The sequence below is a fragment of the Pinus tabuliformis genome, chromosome 7 (assembly GCF_031772625.1).
Source record: "Pinus tabuliformis cultivar Carrire ecotype Pingquan chromosome 7, CPIR1, whole genome shotgun sequence".
Lineage (NCBI taxonomy): Eukaryota > Viridiplantae > Streptophyta > Pinopsida > Pinales > Pinaceae > Pinus > Pinus tabuliformis.
The window spans coordinates 1,295,602,136-1,295,624,929 of record NC_142293.1 but is presented as its reverse complement, the minus strand read 5'-3'; the positions used below and the strand labels follow the sequence as shown (position 1 = coordinate 1,295,624,929).

Sequence of the window (22,794 nt, the reverse complement as noted above, 5' to 3'; positions counted from 1 at the left end):
ACAGAGTTAAACCCAGACTACATGAAACATGCCACAATTGATCGAATCATGGAAAAACATATTAAGAACACTTGTGAGCAGAATATCCAACTATATCGGGTCATCAAAGCTAGCCAACCCCTGTAGCAAGGCAAGTGGCTAACCAGGGACCAAGTTCAACAGAAGTTTCCCCATCTCATGGAGGCACTCAATGCAATGGGAACATTTCTACCTAGGGGGGGGAGGATTGATCTAGGTGGATATTGGTGGCCACCTGCCTATTCCACTTACACCTCCACCATTGTCTCTTTCAACTTTTCAGTTTCCTTAATTGTAGCACAGTTTACTATTTTTGGCCATTTTTCGGGTCTTGGACTTCTGGAGCCATTTTGAGACCCTAAACAATGTTTTTTTTTGGTGAAAATGGGGAAACATGAGACTTAGACTCATGTTTATAGTTGAAATTTGTATCCCTCGGATAGATATTTCGAACGAGGTATTTTGTGCGTGAAATGAAGATCGTATGCAAAAGTTATGTCCCCAGGAAGTTAATGTACTAATTTACCCAAATGGGGCCCATAGTTTTGGTGCTTCATCTCCTAGGGTTCATTAATGTAAAAATTCCATTCATTAACGTAAAAATTCAAAAAAAAGATGGCAACCTATTTTATGATAAATTAGAAAATAAATAAAAGAGATATTGATCTATCACTGTCCAATAATGTCACAAGTATCAACATAATGATAAGTTCATAGAAAAAAATAGGACTACCTGCATAATGAGGTGGTCATACATGACAAAATGTGGGGAACATGAGCTTTTATTCCGTCACCATCTTCAAAAGCAATGTGTTTTTTATTTTTTTATTTTTTAATACAGGGAAGCATTCCATCCTCGTGGACATTGTCATTGTTGAAGGTGTTGTAGTAGAATTGTTAGATAGATAGTTGTGCGTAGCAAGAAAATAATGGTTATGTGTTTCTAATGATTCAAAATGGTTAATGTTTCTAATTATTTTTCATCATTGTTTGCTTTCTTTATACACTACAAAGATGAGAAACTCACCGTGAAATAATCATTGTGCATGAGAGGCAAAGATGAAGAATTTAATAATATTATTCATTCGTAGTGTAAGAATTTAACAAGAATGTTTATTCATTGTGGAGTGATGCAAAGTTGAATGAAGATGAATTTAATGAGATTGTTCATTCACCATCTACGGACTACTATGGAGTGATGTGTTGCTGAACGAATGGGCATATAACACATTATTTTCTTATTCCTATAATCTATTTACCGACTGGTGCCACCTTCGAAACACAGTGTTTTACAAGCTAGTCAATATGCTCTACCAAAAGTAACATGGTGGAAATTAAGGTGTGTGGATTACATTGTCTTTTGTTCTCGTTGTTGGAAATGTGAGGGAGTGAGGGAGGGAGGGAGGGAGGGCACAAATTTGACATACAAAAACAACACAAGTTGTTGTTATTGTTTATTGATCATGCAAAACATGATGATTATAGTGAACCTGATGAAGGGTATTTATACTTTTTCAACTAGCAACTCACTCAAAATAAATTCAACATATAAACATGCTCTAAATTTTACTTTACCAAATATAAGACTGGACTCGAAATCACTCACACTTGACTCAGTTATCTCTCGTTGACATTAGTTAACTCAAAATCTAAATTTAGACTACTCTTCATGCGAGAGTAATTAGCTATCTTTTACACTCCCCCTTAATTATGACCACTAAACTAAGACATGACTCATGACAACTCAAACATGCATGTTAGTCTAAGGCTCAAGTTTCTTGCTAGTTTAAGCTAGGCTTACAACACCTAAGTTTCCTTTGTGAAACTCAAATACATATTTTGCTAATGGCTTAGAGAATATATCAACTGATCGATAACTCGATTTAAAAGGATTTAAATAAACTTCTCCATTGCTCACAAGTTCTCTAATAACATGATATCTTGTATCAATATGTCTTCTCTTTTGATGAAACACACTATGCTTAGATAGTGCAATTGTTGAGGTGTTGTCACAATAGATTGTTGTTGATCCTTGTTATTTATACTAAAGCCCATCCAAAACTATTTTTAACCATACTACATGGCATGTTGCTAATGTCATTGCTACATATTCTACTTCTACTGATGAAAGTGTCACAACATACTACTTTTTAGATTCCCTTGATATCACACATGAACGAGGATGAAACACATAACTAGAAGTGTTTTTCCTATCATCCAAACTTCCTGCAAAATCACTATCAATATATCCAACCAAATTTTTCTTCTTTGTGTTTGCATAAAATATGCCACCATATATAGTTTCTGCTATGTATCTAATAATTTTTTTCCTCCTCTCTAATGTGAGTCTTTTGGAGACTCTATAAATCTAGAAATCAAACCAACTCCCTGCATAACATCTGGTAGTGTAGCTATGAGATACACAAGGATTCAAACCAATATTTTTAATAGAGTTGGATTGACATCTAATCCTTCATCATGCTTACTTAATTTTGTACCTATTACATAGGAGCAAGTTTGCAATTTTCCATCCTCAATCTTTTCGGAAATTATTTAGCATACTTATTTATACAAATAAAAATTCCTTTCTTTGATTGCTCAACTTCTATTCCAAGAAAATATTTCATATAACCAAGATCTGTCATTTCAAATTCTGTTTTATTTGTTGCTTTAAACTCATCTGACTCAAGATCTCCAATATAAATTATGTTGTCCACATACAAACAAACAATCAAAATTTTTGAATGCCCATTTACCTTTGTGTATAATTCTGGTTCAATGTTGTTTCTGCCAAATCCATTCTTGATCATGTAAGCATAAATTCTACTATACTAAGCTACTAGCACTTTCTTGAGTCCATATAGTGATTTCTTTAATATGTAAACCTTGTCTTGTTGACCTTCAACTTCATAAACTGGATGTTGTTTCACATAGATTTCTTCTTCTATAATTCTATTCAAGAAGGGTTATTTCACATCCATCTGATACACATTCCACTTGTTCTAAGTTGTTGTGGCTAAGACTTCTTTTATAGTATCCAATCTGGCTACTAGATCAAATGTTTCTCCAAAGTCTATTCATGGTTACTGCGAGAAACCTTTCACTACAAGTCTTGCTTTAAATTTGTTGATTTATCCATTTTAATTTTACTTTGTCTTGTAGACCCCTTTAAAATCAATGAGAGTTTTATCTTTTGGAAAATCAACCAAATCCCAAGTATCATTCTTCTCAATAGCTTCTATTTCTTCATCCATGCCTTGCACCCAATTTTCGTCTCAAATATCTTCCTCAAACCATGAAGGTTGAAATGACAACAATGCAACAATTGAACTAACATCAAAATTTGACCTCATTGATATCTAGGAGAATTTTGATCCATTGATATGTTTGAAGATCCATGTTGTTTAGAAAATATTAGATTCCTTGCTGGTGCGACTTTATTTGGTGTCTTCTCTTGTGATACCTGTTGCTCATTTTCTGCTACATCCTCTTCTTCCATCAGTGGCACTCTTACATATATTGTTTTGTCTACACTCCTATTCCACGACTCTTGTTCCTTGAACACAACATCTTTGTTGATTATAGTCTTCTTGGTGATAGGATTATACGATCTATAAACTTTTAATTGCTCAATATAACCAATAAATATGCATTTGTCACTTTTATCATCCAACTTGCCTCTTAGCTGTTTAGGTACATGATCATATGCTACACATCCAAACACTCTAAGATGAGATACACTGTAAGACATACCTAGCCATGCTTCTTATGGAACTTTTCCCATCACATTATTTGTAGGAGATATGTTTATCACATAAATAGTGCATGCAACTGCTTCTTCCCAATACTCATTAGATAAGTTTCTTCCTTTCAACATGTTTCTTGCCATGCTCATAATGGTTACGTTATTTCTCTTTGCTAAACCATTCTATTGTGGTGTGTATCCAGTGGTAAGCCTCCTTCTGATTACATCGTGTTTGCAATAAGCATGGAATGCCTTCAAATTATATTATCCACAACAATATGATATCAATACTTTGATATGATATTCTCTCTATTTCTTAGCTAAGGCTTTGAATTATTTGAACTTTGCAAAAGTTTCAAACTTCTACTTCAAAAACTAAACCCATGTCTTTCTGTTGAAATCATCAATAAATGTGAGGAACTAACAACTTACACCAATCAATTGAGTCTGCATAGGTCCACACAAGTATGTATGAACTAACTCTAGTGTTTTGTTTGCTCTGTATGCAACTACATTCGGTAAACTTTCATGGTGTTTCTTTCCCAACATACAACACTCACAAGTACTAGAAGGTTATTTGATGGGAGGTAATCCTGTAACCATCTATTTCTGCTACAATAGTCTTAAACCAGAGAAATTAAAATGTCCAAACTGAAAGTTCCATAACTAATAGTCATCATAACATGCAATCATAAAAGAATTGATGTTATAGATCTAACCCAGAAATATTATAGATCTGATATGAAAATATAAGATAGTGCAAATAAACCCAGAAATGATATGAAATGATTCTTTATAGATCAAAACCCTTAAGGTAGGGCAACACTATACATTCACTCCTTAAGGAAGAAGAACACTCCACAAGCCATATGCCTGTTCATACAATATTCCTTGACTATCTCCCAAGTGGAGTCTCTAGCCTCTATATAGGCCTCATACATACAATACCATGGATTATTACCATGCTTCCCTCATACTATCAAACTAATACCATGGGCCCATTACATTATTATTAACTACTTGTGGTCCCTTACATGACATGGGTTAACCACCTTATTTATTACTATGGCCCATCCCATTATTACATTATTACCTTGTGTACCTCCCTTGGTACCCCATATTATCCCCCTAGGTATATAACATTCCACCCCCCTTTGCATGTTTCGTCCCCGAAACATGGGAAGAACACAAATAATAAGATCTACTCAAAAGAGTAGTCCACTGGTACCATGCACGTGCATCTAGCCATCCAAGAGAAAGGTGAACCCTCGGTCTCGCTGGTGCCTCGCTCGCTTGAGATGGAAGTTGACTGTGGTAGCTCTGTAGTGTTGATGTGTAGTAGGTGGATCTTCGCTCCTCTCTATCTGTCCTGCGGGGGTTGTTTTCCATGTGGCTAATTGGTTGCCATCTTGATGGTTGTCTTGCAGGGTGATGTGGGTGATGATATGTTGAAGTTTTAACCCACGATGGCTTTTTCTTTAATTCACCCTGTTGTGGTGTCTTCTTTTCTAATATGACTTCAACTACTGAGCTCTCATCTGATGTACCTGTAACCTTTTTTGCTTCAGCCTCTGTTTGTGTTTGATTGTCGATCATCAAAGGCTCATCATCTGATATGTCAGTCCCTGGAACATCTTCTGCTTCTGCCTCCATGTACTCTACCTGTTTATTGATGGAAATATCCTGTAATGTAATTTTCTTTTTTTTATACCAGAGCTTCAGGAATTTCTTCTGCACATTAATATTGATAGTACCCGTAGATTCCATCCAAGGATATCCCAAAACAACATCCATATTATCCATCTCTGAAGTATAAAAATCACCATGCAACACATACTTATCCATAGAAATCTTCAAATCCTTATACACTTGAACATCCTCATCATCCACCTGTGTGTTTTCAATGTGTTTTGCAGGAACTTGCAATGTTTTTTCCAAATTAGCATTGACGAAATTATTCTTGCAACTAGGATTTATAGAAACAATGATCCTCTCTTTCTGAATCAGTCCATGAACCTGCAATAAGAAAACATCAGTAGAAAATAACCCTTTAGGTTCCATGGTTTCCTTCTTTTCTGTAAAAATAAAATCTTTACTAGGCAATGTGTCTGTCTGTGTGAGCTTATCAACAAGAATAGTTTTTTGGCCAAAGTGGTCTATAATAGTTTTTGTGAATATGTCCCAAGTCCAAAACCTTCTATTGGAACATTGATGCTCTTGCCACCATTGTCGTCTTTCATTGTCCAAGTACGTGCTTGCCACCATAAGCTGAGTCTCATTATCTAAGATGTTATTCAGATTGAAATACTACTCCATTTGTGCTAGCCATCTAGCTGGATGAGAGCCATCAAATTTATACAAGTTCCTCAAATTCCGATTTGGGCCTGCCATCATAAAAAACTTAGCGAAAATTTGAAATGGTCACAATTCCGTCAATATTGCTCAGAATCCCTACTATAACCTGTTTTTGGAAATGGAACAACCATTCTGCATCTGCCCATGTGATAAAAATCCTGATTCAGACACTGGAATTTTAGATCTGCGCTGCTACTCTCCCGCCGTCACCAAAAATTTCTGAAAAAGGAGCCGATTTTAAATCAGCGATATATCCCTCATCCGGACTCCGATTCGACTGATTTTTTTTTGAAATTGGGTATTTTTTCACAAAGAATCCAGATCTGCAATTAGATTTTGCAGATCATATGCCAGGACATCTAGATCTGCGCCACAAATTCGCTGCCCTGAAAACTTCTCTGCAACAACACTGATTTTTAGATCAGTGATATCTCCTTCATCCGGACTCCGATTCGACCGATTTTTTTTTTTGAAATCAGGTATTTTTTCACAAGGAATCTAGATCTGCAATTAGATTTTGCAGATCTTGCACCAAAACATACAGATCTGTTCTGCAAACTTGCCGCCCAAAAATCCCTACAAAAAAAAAAAAAAAATCTCCACTTTTGTGCCCAAGAAAGTGCTCTGATACCACTTGTTATAGCTCTGATACCAATTTTTATAGCTCCGATACCACTTGTTATAGATCTAACCCAGAAATGTTATGGATCTGATATAAAAATATAAGATAATGCAAATAAACCTAGAAATAATATGAAATGATTCTTTATTGATATCAAACCCTTAAGGTAGGGCAACACCATACATTCACTCCTTAAGGAAGGAGAACACTCCACAAGCCATATGCCTGTTCATAGAATAATCCTTCACTATCTCCCAAATGGAGTCTCTAGCCTGTATATAGGCCTCATACATACAATACCATGGATCATTACCATGGTTCCCTCATACCATCAAACTAATACCATGGGCCCATTACATTATTATTAACTACTTGTGGTCCTTTACATGACATGGGCTAAACACCTTATTTATTACTATGGCCCATCCCATTATTACATTACTACCTTTGGTACCTCCCTTGGTACCCCATATTATCCCCCCTAGGTATATAACAACTGACCTGATCTTTGTAATTCATTATCAAATGAAACAATATATTCCTTGTCATCTTCACCTTGGCTATAAATTTCATGCTTGGGGCGTTATAATATATAACACAATCTTGTCCCTCAAAAATAACTCTGTATCCTTTCTCCATTAATTGACCAACAATTATTAGATTATGTTTCAGATCAGGGACAATATACCTCTAAGATTCTCTTTGGCTCCTCATACTTGGTCATAATCTTCACCATTATTTTTTCATTTATATCCACAATCTTGTGAGTGCCCAACATTACCTTTGTCTTCATAGATTGATCCAAATTTGCAACCAGATTCTTATTTCTTGTCATGTGGTTACTGCATCCATTGTCTAATACCCAAACTTTATCAAAAGGTTCATGCATGGTATGGAAAGCTAGGAACATGGAGTTATTATTCTTTATAGTTACATTAGCTCTTTGATTTCGTTGATCAACTATACTCTTTCTGCAATCACAATCATAGAGACCTAATTTATTGCAATAATAACATCTCACCTTTGATTTTTTAGCTCTTTTACCTTTTTTAAGCATCTACTATTGCTTCCATTTTCTTACTCCTACTCTTCTCTATCATCTCTCTAACAACTTTCTATTCTTCCTCTCAGTCTACCTCTGCCTCAACCTGTGTCTCTTAAGATAAAAACTTAGCTTTTAACAGTGGATTCTAAGATGGAATCCTTATTTTTGTCTATCCTCACATCATGGGATAGAAGTGATCCCATCATTTTATCAACTTCCACGACTGTCAAATCTTAGGATTTTTCAATAACTGCTATTACAACAACGAAATTAGTATATAGAGATCTAAGGATGTTCTGAACCATTGTTTCATATTTAACATCGCCATAAATCTTTGACTGGTTTACGACAATCACAACCTGATTTGTGAAGGAATCAGTATCCTCTCTTTCGTTCATATACAGGGTTTCATAATATATCCTAGTATTCTATAACTTAAATATCCCCCACGTTGTCTTTTTTGAAGACGTAGTCATAATCTTTTGGAAAAATACTTGTTCCACGCCTTATTGGATAAACTACAATGGTTGTGCATTCTTCTTTTTTTCTTTCCTCAATTTCTCCCTCTCTACATTGGTGAGGGCTCATTATTTTTCTTCATTCGAAGGTTCCAAAATTCCAAACTTGACATCCTTCCAAACATCATGAGCCTTTAACTTTGTCTCCATCTTAACGAAGCACATATCATAGTTATTCCCTATAAATGGTGGAAATTGTGACTGGAAACTAGATAAAGCCATCTTTAAAAATCTTCTTCAGATAGTAAAGATCCCTTCCTTTTATAAAATCTTTTTTCTTTAATATATAAAAAGAAATTTTCAAAAAATCCCTTTTACAAGCTTTGCAAAACCCCTTTTTTAAAACCCTTTTTAAAAACTCCTTTAATATATTTAAAAAAAAAAAAACATTTATAAATAACCACCACTTATATAACACCTTAAATATGATAGCTACATACAGATGATCACAAAGAATTTGAAATCCATTACAGCTCATCCGGGTCTTTCAGCCTCCAAGATATTTACAAATAAAATGGTAATCCTAAAATAGAAATCAATTAAATGGGAAAAGAATAACATGATCAAAGATGAGAAGATCCTCAGAGACACTGAATTGGAAATTGAACAATTGAGTGGATTGGAGAGCTGAGGGTTTTTCTCTATTAATGCTAAAGAAAATTTGATCTGACTTGAGATCGAACGGAGTAGGATCTTGAAAGATAGGGAGGAAACTTGGTGACTTTGAAGCAGGGCCATGTGGTTAAATAAGGGTGATGAGAACACCAAGTTCTATCATCATGTTGCAAATGGGCATCGGGCCATTAATACCATCTAGCAACTTGCGGATGCGAAGGGAACTCATGCAAAGGCCTTCCATGAATTGGCCAATCTTGGTATTTCGCATTTTGGGAGATTATTCAAAGCTCCTCCAGAGGAAAATCTTGCAAAGATCATTAGGGTAGCTAGACTTTTCCCTAGATATGTGGACCAAGATACAAGTGAATAACTACTTACCCAATTATCCATGGGGGAATTAGAGGCCACAATAAATTGGCTTAAGAAAGATAAGATCCATGGACCAGATGGATGGTCGATCCAATTTTACATTGATTTTTTTGACATGATTGGACAGGAGCTATTTCAGATCATAAAAGAATGACGGACTAGTGGTCGAATGTATGATGCTTTCAACTCTGCATTTATTTCTCTCATTCCCAAGTTTGATGACTCACGGAGCTTTGAATAATATAGGCTCATATCCCTTTGCAATTTCTTATACAAGATAATTGCCAAGATCATACAAAATCGCTTCAAGCCCATATTATCTGAGCATATATCTTCAAAGAGATTTTCTTTCCTTGATCATTGAAAAATTCATGAAGCAGTGGATACAACACAAGAAGCCCTTCATTACATCAAATCAAATAACGTCAAAGGAATGATAATTAATATTGATTTGGAAAAAACATTTGATCGCACTAGCTGGCTATACATTTGAATGCTATTAACTCATCCTGGATTTCCTCTACCATTCTTCCAATGGACTCTGTGTTTCATATCCAATGTATAATATAGTGTTTTGATCAATGGATCAATATCCTCCTTCTTCCATGCAGAAAGAGGACCGAGACAAGGTTGCCCACTTCCCCCTCTACGTTTTCTAATGATCATGGAATGTATGAGTAGGCTTATTTCGAAAGATTGAATGCAGGGTAGACAGAGGGGTATAGAGATCACAAACCATTGCATTCTTAGACATCTCCTATTTGTGGATGACATTCTCATATTTCTGAATGGATCATTAGGGGGTTCCACAACATTTGCGGCCACATTTCGATTATTCTGCTTCGCTACAGGTATGCAATACAACAATCATAAATCCACCCTATCAACCTTCAGGTGCAACCAAAAGGAGATCCATTCAGCACTTCAACACTTCCCATTTATCACTCTACAGATTGAGGAGGGACTCAAATACTTGGGCTTCAAGTTAAAACCATCAAATTATCAGATTTTTGATTGAGTATGGTTGGTTGCGAAAATTGAAAGAAGATTAAACATCTGGCATCATAGGTGGTTGTCTAGAGTGGAGAGACTGATTCTCGTCAAATATATCCTAGAGGCCACTCCAGTGTACTGGATGCCCTTGGCATGGATACGAAAGGGAATTATTAAAAGAATGCAATAATTATGCTACATATTTCTCTGGGGGTAAAACAAGTGGGACACATCTTTTCCTGGGTTAGATGGGATAAAATCACTCTTCCAAAGAAATGGGGGGAAGGGGTTTGAAGAATCTAGATTACTTTGCTAGTGCTCTAGCTGCAAAAATGGGTTGGAATGTCCTATCATCCAAGAACCTTTCGACAGAGGTTATTTATCAGAAATACATTTCCCCATTACATTTGCATGACTAGATTGGGCTTCCTACATGGGACAGGAACAACATATCCATGGTCTGGAGGGTGGTACTCAACACTTTGAATCATGTTAGGGATGGATTAACTTGGAGAATTAACAATGGGATATTTGTTCGGATTGGAATGGACCCGTGGATTGGTTGTGGGAATGCTCATTTACTCCCACCAAGGCTGACACAACATCTATCGGGCTTAGGACACACCAATACGGTATATCATGGGCATACTAATATGTTCTGGCAGGCATGGAAAAATACCATCACACTGAATATCCCACCATGTTGGCAGGTCAATTAGCAAAACTATATAACAACATTGATGGAATCAAATGTCCGAATTTCATAGTGGGAGGATGAACTAAATTGGTCACACTCACCCAATGGGAAATACTCCCCCAAACATGGATACCTACTTATTAATGTTTAACACCAACCCCTTGCATCAGAATGGTGGTAGGCTATTCTATGGAAGCCAAAGGTGATCCCTAGGGAAAAATTGTTCATGTGGTGCATCCTTCCGAATAAGGTTCCTATTGTAGAAAAGCAACTTAATGCACATTTCATGGCCGAACTTGGTGTGTATTTTGCAATAAGAAAATGGAAACATGTGATCACTTATTCCTAAATTGCACAACCACTACTTCCATTTGGACCAAGGTAACTGCACAATTACAGATTCATAATAATTAGCTAGGACAGGATACTTAGGAGACATGGCACCGATGGTGGACAACTTCTCATACACACAAGTGTCAGAACCTAGCTGTTATGGTTTTTTGGTATATCTAGCTACAACAGAACAATATAATATTCACAGATATTGTAACATGTTGGGCCAATATCATAGCTTCACTCTCCACTGATTATCTAAGTTTACCGGAGGAAACCAGAGACCCACCTACACGCAACATCACAGTTGAAAACATTAATTATGATATGCCATGGGCTTATTTTGATGGATCAACACAACATGGATGTGGGGGAGGCATACTCCTTCATATCAAACACACAATCCTATAGGATTCAAATGGGATTGGGCGCGGGGGGGTGGGGGGTGGGCGGGTACAAATAACTTTGCAGAACTTATATCTCTCTGACATTTACTATTTTTTGTGCTTGTTAAAGGATGTCAAAATTTTCTAATTTTTGGTGACTCACAGATCATTATTAAATGGTTTATCAACAAACTTTTTTCACACACACACACTACAACACATATTGGATGATACTTTGAGACTGGGAACACATTTTGACATATCTTCTTATCACCATATAGACAAGGAATGCAACCCAGTTTCCAATAAGCTATCCAAGGAAGTGACGCACCTATCAAGGGGGGTCTGGTCGATCCAAGAACAATAGGATATGGACTTGTACAACTACTATCATCGCCCATTCATGGATGGCAAATTTTGATGGGGCCAGGGGCCCTGATTTTTTAGTGTTTTGTAACACACTTTTGTTGTAAATCTTTTAATTATAGCATATTTATGTCTATATATTAATGAACATTCGTATGTAATTATTCATAGCAGTCTCCCATTGATGGGATCGAAATTTATTTTTGAGACAACAACACAGATAGTGGCCAGACCATTGATAACTCATATGCTACCTAGCATCTTCAATATGTAATTTTCCTTTTTATAATGAAAGTCATGATTTTTCCATGGAAAAAAAACACCTTATGAATAAACCATTTTTATTAAAACTTTGTGAAAGGGATTGACACATACTATTTTAACTTATAAAGAAAGGAGTAGTCTAACTAGTCGACGATTTCCCCTTAGTTTTTTGCGCTCTCCTACCACCGGTGACTGTCATCCAACAACCTCAAATTACTTTGTGTTGCTAGTTGTCTATTCCATCATGACATATGCTCCCAAACTCTATTAACATATCCCACCATTTAAAAAATTTCGTTGTCTGACACCATCCATCTGCATCCATGGATCTATCCAACCCAATTTAAATTTGAAATTTGAAATATTGGTGGGCTTGAAAGTAAAGATTTGAAATTTGAATATGATGATTATTTACCCAATATGGTACTTCCATGGGATCATTCATATAATAGCAACATCGAAAGAATAAGATTGAGCATAGAATTTAACAATGTTTTTGCAACGATTGTAGTGACCACGACTAATTTTGGTGCCTAGGTTATCGATTCTAATAGTTTGATCAATTTATTGAATGAAAAAATATTTTTTAGGTATCTTGCAAGGAGTGGTACTCCTTTTCTTAGTATTGAAGAAGAAGAACCCACTAGGAGAACCAATAAGGATGCCGGGGATCGAAACAAGGGTGATGTGAATAATGGTAGAATGGATAACACGGCTTTGGTACCTACTAGTGGCATTGCTACGAAAGAAATCAGGAGAAGAGAAATGCAAGGAGATATTATTTCATGCTCATTCCCATTGATGGATCCCTTGAATCAACAAGTATGCATTACTGATTCATCTATTTCATTTGATTGCAGACTCCTTGTATTGTTTACTATTTAGATAAATATATGGGAGCTTCAAGATGAAACAGTAATGGATTATTATTTAGGACATTAAAAAGTTACACCAGTACCAACAACATTTGTAGAAGAGAGGAGTTAAACAAGATATGAGGAATGCGCTCGACCTGGGTTTAGTGTTGCTACAAATGCAGTGCTTTAAACTTGCAAAGACAACCATGTTATTCATGGGATTCATTCATGGTGTTTTTTGTCTCTGGGTACTTTTGGTGTTTGGTGTGTGGGTACATCAATTATTTTATTTATAGTTATCATGTAAAAACAAAGTTAGCATTATCATTGTTGCGTTAAAGACATTGAAGCGGCAGGTCAAAATATTACTTTTGACGTTGGTAAAAGGTGGGAGACGGTAACGAAGCTAGGCATAAAATGTCATGATTGAATAGAAAGCTAGCATCATAAATAAATTTTAGGTTGTGGAGGATAATCGTCGGCGGTATGAGGGCACAAAAATATAAGGGAAATGGTCGACTAGTTAGACTACTCCATAAAGAAATAACCCTCACATGACTCCTTCATAAAACTTTTTGAATTTCCTTTAACTTTTATGATGATTAACACAACCTTTCTAAAGGTGAAGGAGATGTCACACTTCTTGATAGACTATACCTGCAATAGTGATCCAAAAATCCATTTTGTCGCACCTTTTATACTGGCAATGTTCAGGTGTTGCACCAAATTGTTGCACTTTTAACACTTTAATCATGCAACATTTCTGCAAAGTAATTTTTTTTGTTTTTAAATTGTCACCTTCTTCACTTAGCTCTCTCCTGTCTTGCTCTGCAGGCTCCACGGATCTTGTATGCATTCTCGACTCTGATACCATTCTATTGGAAAGGTGGAGGAAGAAAGGCACAAATTTGACACACAAAAACAACACGAGTTGCTACTCTTCTATTGATCACACAAAACTTCATGATTACAATGAACCCGACGAGGGGTATTTATAATTTTTCAACTAGTGACTCACTCAAAATAACTTCAAGATGCAAACACCACTCACACTTGACTCAATTATCTCTAACTAAAACTAGTTAATTCAAACTCTAAATTTGGATTGCTCTTCATGCAGGACAGATTAGCTATCTTTAACACTGGTGGTGTTTAGGCCTTTTTGTAATGACCCATAATTTGAATATGCAACTAATTACATAAATTTATGTGATTAATAGTCAACACATGAATATTCAACTAATAAGCATAGAATTTCAAAAAAAAACAAGAGAAATGACAACTTACCTGTAACAATGAAATTCCTTGTGATTTCAGAGATGAACGCTATTTTAATCCCACTAAATACAACAAATTTTTGGGGACGACTCTCCACCCAACCATAGGCTCAGTTGCACATAATCTTTCTACAACTGGCCACCCTTGAGCCCTCAATCAACATACTACTACTCAGGAATCCTTTATCTCATGATACTCTTCTCTCGAAGAATGAATGAATACCATCTTGATTGTCGTCCATTGAATAGACAAAAAAATGGAAAGGGGTCTGCATGAACACATTCGATGTGTCAACATGCCAAATTTTGTTTCTATATTTTAAGTTTTACATAATTTAATATTTCTCTTAATTTAACTATTTCTTATTTTATTTTATTTTTACACCGTAAGGCGTTCCCCTTTGAAAATAATTTCCCCAACTAACAATGTGTATAGCTCTGAACCGTCGGATGAATTGCTAGATGATTGAACCATCATCTAGCGTTTGATTGAACCTCCACCATGGTTTACAATTTCAACTGAATAGGATACATAGTATATGACCGTCTAGTATCGTGCGCTTCACCTTCCATTTGCTAGGGTTTCTGAAACAGTTATTGTAGGGCCCCTGTATAGAGTTATGGTGGCTTGCAGAGTGATTTTTTACATGTTTCTCATGCCAACAATGTAGCTTTGGCTCTCGACCATTCATTTGTCTTTATTCTAGCACCTACAGAGAAACACTTTACTGGTTTCATGATTGAATTTCCCTTGGGAGGTGTTGTTGCTGCAATATCCAAGACTGCAGTTACCCCCTATTGAGCATGTGAAATTATTGATACAAAACCAGGATGAAATGTTGAAGTCTAGACGTCTTGCTGAACAATACAAAGGGATAAGGGATTGTTTTTCTAAGACAATGAAGGATAAAGGTATCATTGTGTTATGGAGAGGAAACACTGCAAATGTTATCCGTTATTTTCCCACTCAGGTTTTGAACTTTTCGTTTAAGGATTATTTTAAGAGACTATTTAATTTCAAGAAAGACAGGGATGGTTACTGGAAACCTCACCTCTGGTGGTGCAACTGGTGCATCTTCTCTCCTTTTTGTTTATTCTTTGGACTATGCTCAAACTCGGTTGGCTAATGATAAAATGGTTGCAAAGAAAGGAGGGGAGAGGTAATTTAATGGGTTGCGTTCACCTTTCGTGGTAAGAAAACCCTTTTTTCTTCGAATAAAACAGTGATTTCTCGCCTATTTTCTTTCTTTGATAAGAGGTTTCATTCGTATCTAAGAACTCAACCTTGGGTTTATTTTTGCAGTTCTTCCACCTAACATGGCTATGGTAATTTTTTAGAAGCCTCCCTTCTCTGGAGCCATTAACGTTCACCTTTTTCTTTGAACAAACAATAACTTCTCATTTATTCTCTTTATTTGATAACAGTTTTTCATTCCTAGCTAAGAACTCAGCCTTGGTTTTATTTTGGCAGTTCTTCCACCTGATTTGGCTATGGTAATTTTTTGGAAGCCACCCTTCTATGGAGCCATTAGCATTCACCTTTTCACTGTAAGAAAACCCTTTTTGCTTATAACAAACAATGATTTCTAGCTTATACTATGAGATGCGGTGTATTTTATTTTAAAGATTGCCATTTTTTTCTAAAAAGTATGGTAACATTCTTAGGTATGGAATCTTCAAAATTTTAGTACAGATAGGAGTAATGTATGAGTAATACTCATTATTGTGTTTTTTTCCAATTTTTAGGAAAATGTTGAATATAAAACTCCATCTGGGCATACCCGAAACATGTGGGGTCATTATTGGCTGGTCAGAGTAGCTAGTTCAAATGGTCCATTTGGTAAATATGTTGTGGGAGTATCTGCATGTTGTACATTGGACTCATGTTTTTTTTCATGGGACTTCCATAGTAAAGATATTATGGCATTCCACACTGAATCAAAGGATTTCGCTTCAACATCCAATACCATGTCTCCAGTTTTTGTTAGGAGGGACGTCTGGGGGTGAAGTTTTAGCTTTGTGAATGTTGTGCTAGAGAATCAACATTGGTGGTATAGGCAATATGGGCCTCTTTTAGTATCCACTTCAAGTCCCCAAAAGACAATTAGTATTTATGATATCCATCGTGTAGATCCTATGATCAACTGGGAGACACAAAGGCATGTAGCAAATATGAATTATTATAGCCCGCTGTAATGGAGAAATAAAGGAAAGGTAGTTGTAGCAAAAACTAAGGCTATCGGTCTTTAGCATGTTAATTCTATGGATCATCATCCTCTACAATCTGTTGTTTTTCTAGGTAGAAATGTTTCAACTCTTCATGTGCATAATTAGATGTTGAATGCAGTGGTAGTGTAAGACAAAGTTATGGTGAGAGATTTTTGTCTGGGGGTATGTTTTTGTGTGTATCACAAGTAATTTTTGGGTCAAATAATCATTAATTGTCACATATCTTAGAAAGGTGAATGTGTAACCAATCTTTATTTTCCAAATGCAAGGAAATTTCTTCAGAAATGGAAGGTAATGATGGGGTCTTATAAACCCAAGGTGCAATCAATGTATTAGACTTATGAATGCCTTCTGGAATAGGCCTCAAAATCCCAACTTTTTGAAAGAAGGGGAAATAAATTTATGCTCAAGTTGATTCAATTTTTGAAGGGGTTGTAAATACAAGGTTCTTTTCAAAGGCACCCGTTTGATGGTACATAAATGGTCTACTTGGAAGGGAAAGTTTATTTTTGTTTATGTGTTCCCAATGTCTAATGCCCACTTTGAACAACTTTATGCAACTCAAGTCTAGTGACCTTCCAACTTCATGGTGTCTATTAATGGAAATGGGATATTTGATTCTTATTCTTATCAGGAGGATGGTATGAATTTTCCAAAAATGAAAGAAAGGCACACTTAAAATTAACATGCCTAATAGAAATATGTCATGTGTACCATGGCCTTTAAGTGTTCATCCATATTGTGTCAATTATGGTATCAAACAATAAAGTTTTTCATTTGGCTTACAAGTCACAACCCACTAGACTTAGTGCTCTTACTGAAACCCATATGTAAAACATGATGACAACAATTCAACAAGGTACTCTACAACCCCCATTAATGAAGAAGAATAAATATCAGGATAAATTCTACAAATTACATTGGAATATTGACCATGCACCCATGGGTTACATCTCTCTCTTTTATGATTACTTGGCAGAGCTCCAGACTAGGCCCTTACCCGAGCAAAGAAGCCCAATTCTAGTGAAATCAAAGTAGCCCAATTCATGTGAAATCCTCAAAGACCTTATTTAATAGACTTCTTGAGAACTATGCCGCATATTCAAATGGCTTAAAATTTCTATGAACAATAACTGCGTTAAAAGGGTGACTCCCCATTCTCAGAAACACTGAAAGAAAACCAAATGGAGAATCTGTTTTCACTAGCTTCTTCAAGTCTTTTATTATCTCAGGCTATGTGAAGCCAAACTCACATTGAAAATACTACCATCTCTCCATGCACTGATTGCCTTCTCATATAACATCCTATTGCTAAAACTCACAATACAGAGACCACCAGGCCTAAGACTCATTCATAATTGGTTGTCCAGATTTCATTCAGGAATAGCGTTTTCAGGAAATATGCAAATAAATATTTTGTTGCAACTGGTGTCAGAGCTGAAAGACTATTACTCCTTGTCTATGTAGGTAAGGGTAACTTGTCATGCGATTTGAATGCCAAATACCGAAAATCATAGGCTACTTGCAATGATGGGAGAGAAAATGCCCCTTTAGCTCCTCCTTCATATCATGTAGGAATGTTGGGTTTGACACATACTCTGCAAACTTCACTAATCCAAAAATCAATCCAAAAAAATCAATCGAACCATGATGGACACTGGAAAGTCATCAATTTAAACATCTATATCAAACAAGTTGGGAGGTTTACCAAGTGAAAAATAAATAACAAAAGTGAATGGAATATGAACTCTGGAATTTGTTTGAACATGACATATGATCTAGTAATTTGTTTTTCTTTGCATTTTATGGTTTTTCTTTGCATTTTATAATTAATGGTTATGATTAATGGTTATTCATGAAAAAATTTGGTTCTTGTAAAATTTTGATGGCAGTTACCTTGAATCTTTTAACAGTTTTTATTTAAAAAAATGATTTGGTTAAATACTATGAGATGTGGTGTAATGTATTTTGAAAATTGTTAAGCTTTTTTACTTCTATCTTTTATGCTATTCTTTCCTATATTCTTCTTTTCTATGTTCCCGCCTTATGGTGTTTCTATATATATTTATTTAGAACTCTAGTTTATTATTTACTATTTTATTTATTTATTATTATTATGTATATTTATTCAGAACTTAGTTTATTATGTAGTGTAGTGTATTTAGAAAATTGTTGATTTTTTTACTTCTATTTTTTCTGCTACTCTTTTCTACACTCCCGCCTTAGAAAGTTTCGATATATATTTATCTAGGACTCTAGGCCTTATGGCATTTCTATATATATTTATCTAGAACTCTAGGCCTTATGTCGTTTCTATATATATTTATCTAGAACTCTAGGCCTTATGGCGTTTCTATATATATTTATTTAGAACTCTAGGCCTTACGTAGTTTCTATATATATTTATTTAGAACTCGCCTTGCAAAGTTTCTATATATATTTATTTAGAACTATAGGCCTTCTAGAGTTTCTATATATGTATTTATTTAAAACTCTAGGCTTGATGCCTTACAGAGTTTCTATATTTCTACTTCCTACGCCTATTTCCTACACTCCCGCTTTACGGAGTTTCTATATTTCTATTTCCTACGCTCTCGCCTTAGGGAGTTTGAGTTTCTATTTCCTACACTCCCGCCTTACAAAGTTTCTATATTTCTATTTTCTAAGCTCCATCTTTACAGAGTTTCTATTTCCAACACTCCAACCTTACGAAGTTTTTATATATATTTATTTAAAAGCTTAGAGCGTTTCTATATATATTTATTTAAAACTCTAATTTATTATTTACTATTTTATTTATTTATTATTATCTTGCCCTACAAAGTTTCTATTTCCTACTGAAATCGCCACCCAAATCATCGTCAGAAAATGTCCTCCCCGCCAGTGTCCGCCAAAATCATCGTCAGAAAATGTCCTCCCCGCCAGTATCTGCCAAATTATATTGGAGTTGAGAGTAGAGAGGGCCTTGCTAATATTCACACCCATTATTCCGCTCTCACTCTCCTCCCAAATTGAACGGATCATCGCAGATACTTCTTCCTCTCGCACACCCTTGAACGACTCAATTCTTTTGGCATTCAGCAGTTCTAACACGCATATTTTCTTCATTTCCCTCCAGTGATCTCCATACGGAGCGAAGGCCACATCTTTAGAGTTGAAAAACATCAATCTCCCAGCGGCTTTTGGAGGTCGGCTGGCAAAAATCAAGTCATGAGTTTTGAGAAACTCTTTGGCTATGTCAGAAGAAGAGACGACGACGGTAGGGACAGAGCCTAAGCGCAGAAAGAAAATGGGGCCATATTTATCAGCAAGGGCTTTAAGAGCACGGTGAGCAGGAGGGATCAGTTGGAAGAGATTTCCGACGATTGGCCATGGAAAGGGACCTGGAGGCAATCTGGCCCTAATCCTTCTCTTATGCAATAAGAGTATGAAAAATAAACACAGAAATAAACAAACCATAGCTGCTGCATTAGCAGGCAGTGTAATATGAAATTCCATATCGGACACACGTTGGTAACTGACACGCTGAATGAAAGGCAGAAGCGTATGCTATTTATAGCCGCCATGAGATCTATCAAAGCTCAGTTTATCCCGATAATATGCGTGAAGGTAAATGGTAAGTGAATTTCAAATAATCGTGAAGCGAATGGTAAATAAATTTCAAATAATTCAAAACCATGCACAAATCTATTTTATTGGATCTTAAGAAAATATTAGATTATTCAGAATTTTTCGATATTTTATTTTTAGGCTTAAAAACAGTAAAGAAATTATTTTTTATATCAAATTTTCTTAGGGTATGAAAGTTAAAAGCCTTGTTTATTTGGATTGATGGTGCTTTTAGAATGGTTTATTTTTTAATTTCATTATGAGTTTTATGGGAATTTGTTTTTATTTCAATAATATTTATTTATTCATTTTTTTTTAGTATTAGTTAAAACAAAACAAAGTTTTATTTTTTAAAATTGACCTTGATTGTACCTTTTTATGATATTTTAGTATTTTTTTTTCTTCTCACATGTCCATTATTTCTCTTAAAATTTTGAAGTAATAATAATTTTAATATAATTTTTATTTTGGAAAATCATCTCCTTTTTTATTTAGCAATCGTTTAACCAAGTCAATACATCCCTGAGCTGAAAGTAGGGATTTTGGCTAGAGTTGAAAGTAATTTTAGGAAATCTCTTTGTTTCCATGATGTTTAACTTCTTCTTATATACAAGATACCTAGTCATAGTCATGCTTTCAATGGGGAAAGATTATCTTCAATAATGAGGACACAATAAGGAGTGTTACATTTAATCTTGCTATTTTAGGTTATGAACTACCTTAAGGTGTGCTCTATCCTCCTCCATGTATCTTTATAGATATTGCAGCCATGAACTTCACACCCTTATAAAATAATAAGAGTGATAAGAGTCTCAAGGAAGAGTTTATTTTTATTCCATATCTAAAAATATGTAAAGGTATAGTTATTTTCAAGCCCATAATAAGTTTTCTATCCTCCATTTATTTTCTTCTCACTATGATAATACTAAATGGACTTATGATGGATATAGATTCAAAGATATTTGTACAGTGGAACTCCTTCCAAGTAGTTGTTGTAATATATGAAAGTACCATAAGTAATTTTTTTTAATTTAATTGTCATGAATTTAGTCTTAACAATATTAATGGTCTCAATGACTCCTAATCAAAAAGAAAATATCAATAACATAAAGGAAAAGGGTTACAACAATATTATTGAAGTGTTGTGCCAGCACAATCTATATCTTCAATTAAATCCATTTAAAATTTACAATAAAAGAAAATCACCTCAATCATTTTTTTTGTTATTGATATCCTATAAATGATATTTTTACATTTTATGTGAAACTATTTGTTCTTAATACATCATAATGTTTTTATAAAAATATTATGTCTTTATATTAAAGCAGAACATCAATACCTTTTAAAATAAAATTAAAAATTAAAAATTATATTTTAAATAATAATATATATGTAATTAATTTTTATTTTTAATTAATTTTATATATACTCTATTAATCTTTAAAAATAAAATATAAACCATAAAAAAAATATTACATTATATTTTACACTTTAAAATTTTTTAAACATGAAAAAGATTGATCACTCTGTGATGTGAATCTTTCTAATTTTTGAGAAGCTCTAATCATTATACGTCAACTGCGTGCTATGCCTTGAAAAGAAATAAGTAATAAAAAATCTAAAGCATCTCTGAATACAACAAAAACGTCTCTTTGAGCCAAGAAAAGCGATGTAACGATGTAAAAGGAGGCCAAAGTCGTAATGCATGAACTGTCCAAAATAATATGGGAAGCTGACCAACGTCGTTTTGGCCGGAACCATTTTACATTTCTGGCAAATTTTATCGTCTATAAATATAGTTGAAAAATTATACCATTTTCCATGGTTGTGATCTGTGTTTCATGGTTTTTGGAATGGTTATATTGAGTAGAAGGGTAGGATTTGGTTTGTTGTAATCAAATTTCCATATTTTCCCACTAGAATATGATAATATTTTTTGAACGTTTTATAGATGTCAAAGTATAAGCTGCACATAATATTAATAATAGAGAAATAATGATGAGATGAATAATTCACATAACATGCATTTTATTTGTTTAAAGACTAATATTGTGTAAGATATTAATAATAGAGAAATAATGACGCCATGAATAATTCCCATAACATGAATTTTACATGTTTAAAGACTAATATTGTGTAAGGTAAGGTATTTTATTTATCAAGCAGAAATTTCAGCTTACAACCCACTCCACCCATCTTCTGGGCTGCCTTGATATATCTAGGTTTACAACCCACTCTAATCATCTCTTTGGCTGCGCTAGATATATTTTATCCTGGGGCCATTACATTTGTTATATAGATTTATATAAGTTTTAAAAACGAACAGTGATATTCAAGCTTCCAAAATATCCACATGATGTAACTTTTTGCTTTTTTACAATTGTTTTTAATTTTGCTGTCATAAATTCCCCCAATCAAGATGAGTGCGGTGTCAAAGGTGCCGGACTTGAGTGGACATGGACTGGACAGTGAAATTCATTGCAGCCACACCCC

General features: G+C 34.8%; 1 pseudogene; it reads right to left on the bottom strand.

Annotated features, from left to right (window-relative positions):
• Window positions 1–19,488: 19,488 nt before the first annotated feature.
• On the bottom strand, window positions 19,489–20,190 carry LOC149252249 (cytochrome P450 750A1 pseudogene; annotated as a pseudogene).
• Window positions 20,191–22,794: the final 2,604 nt, after the last annotated feature.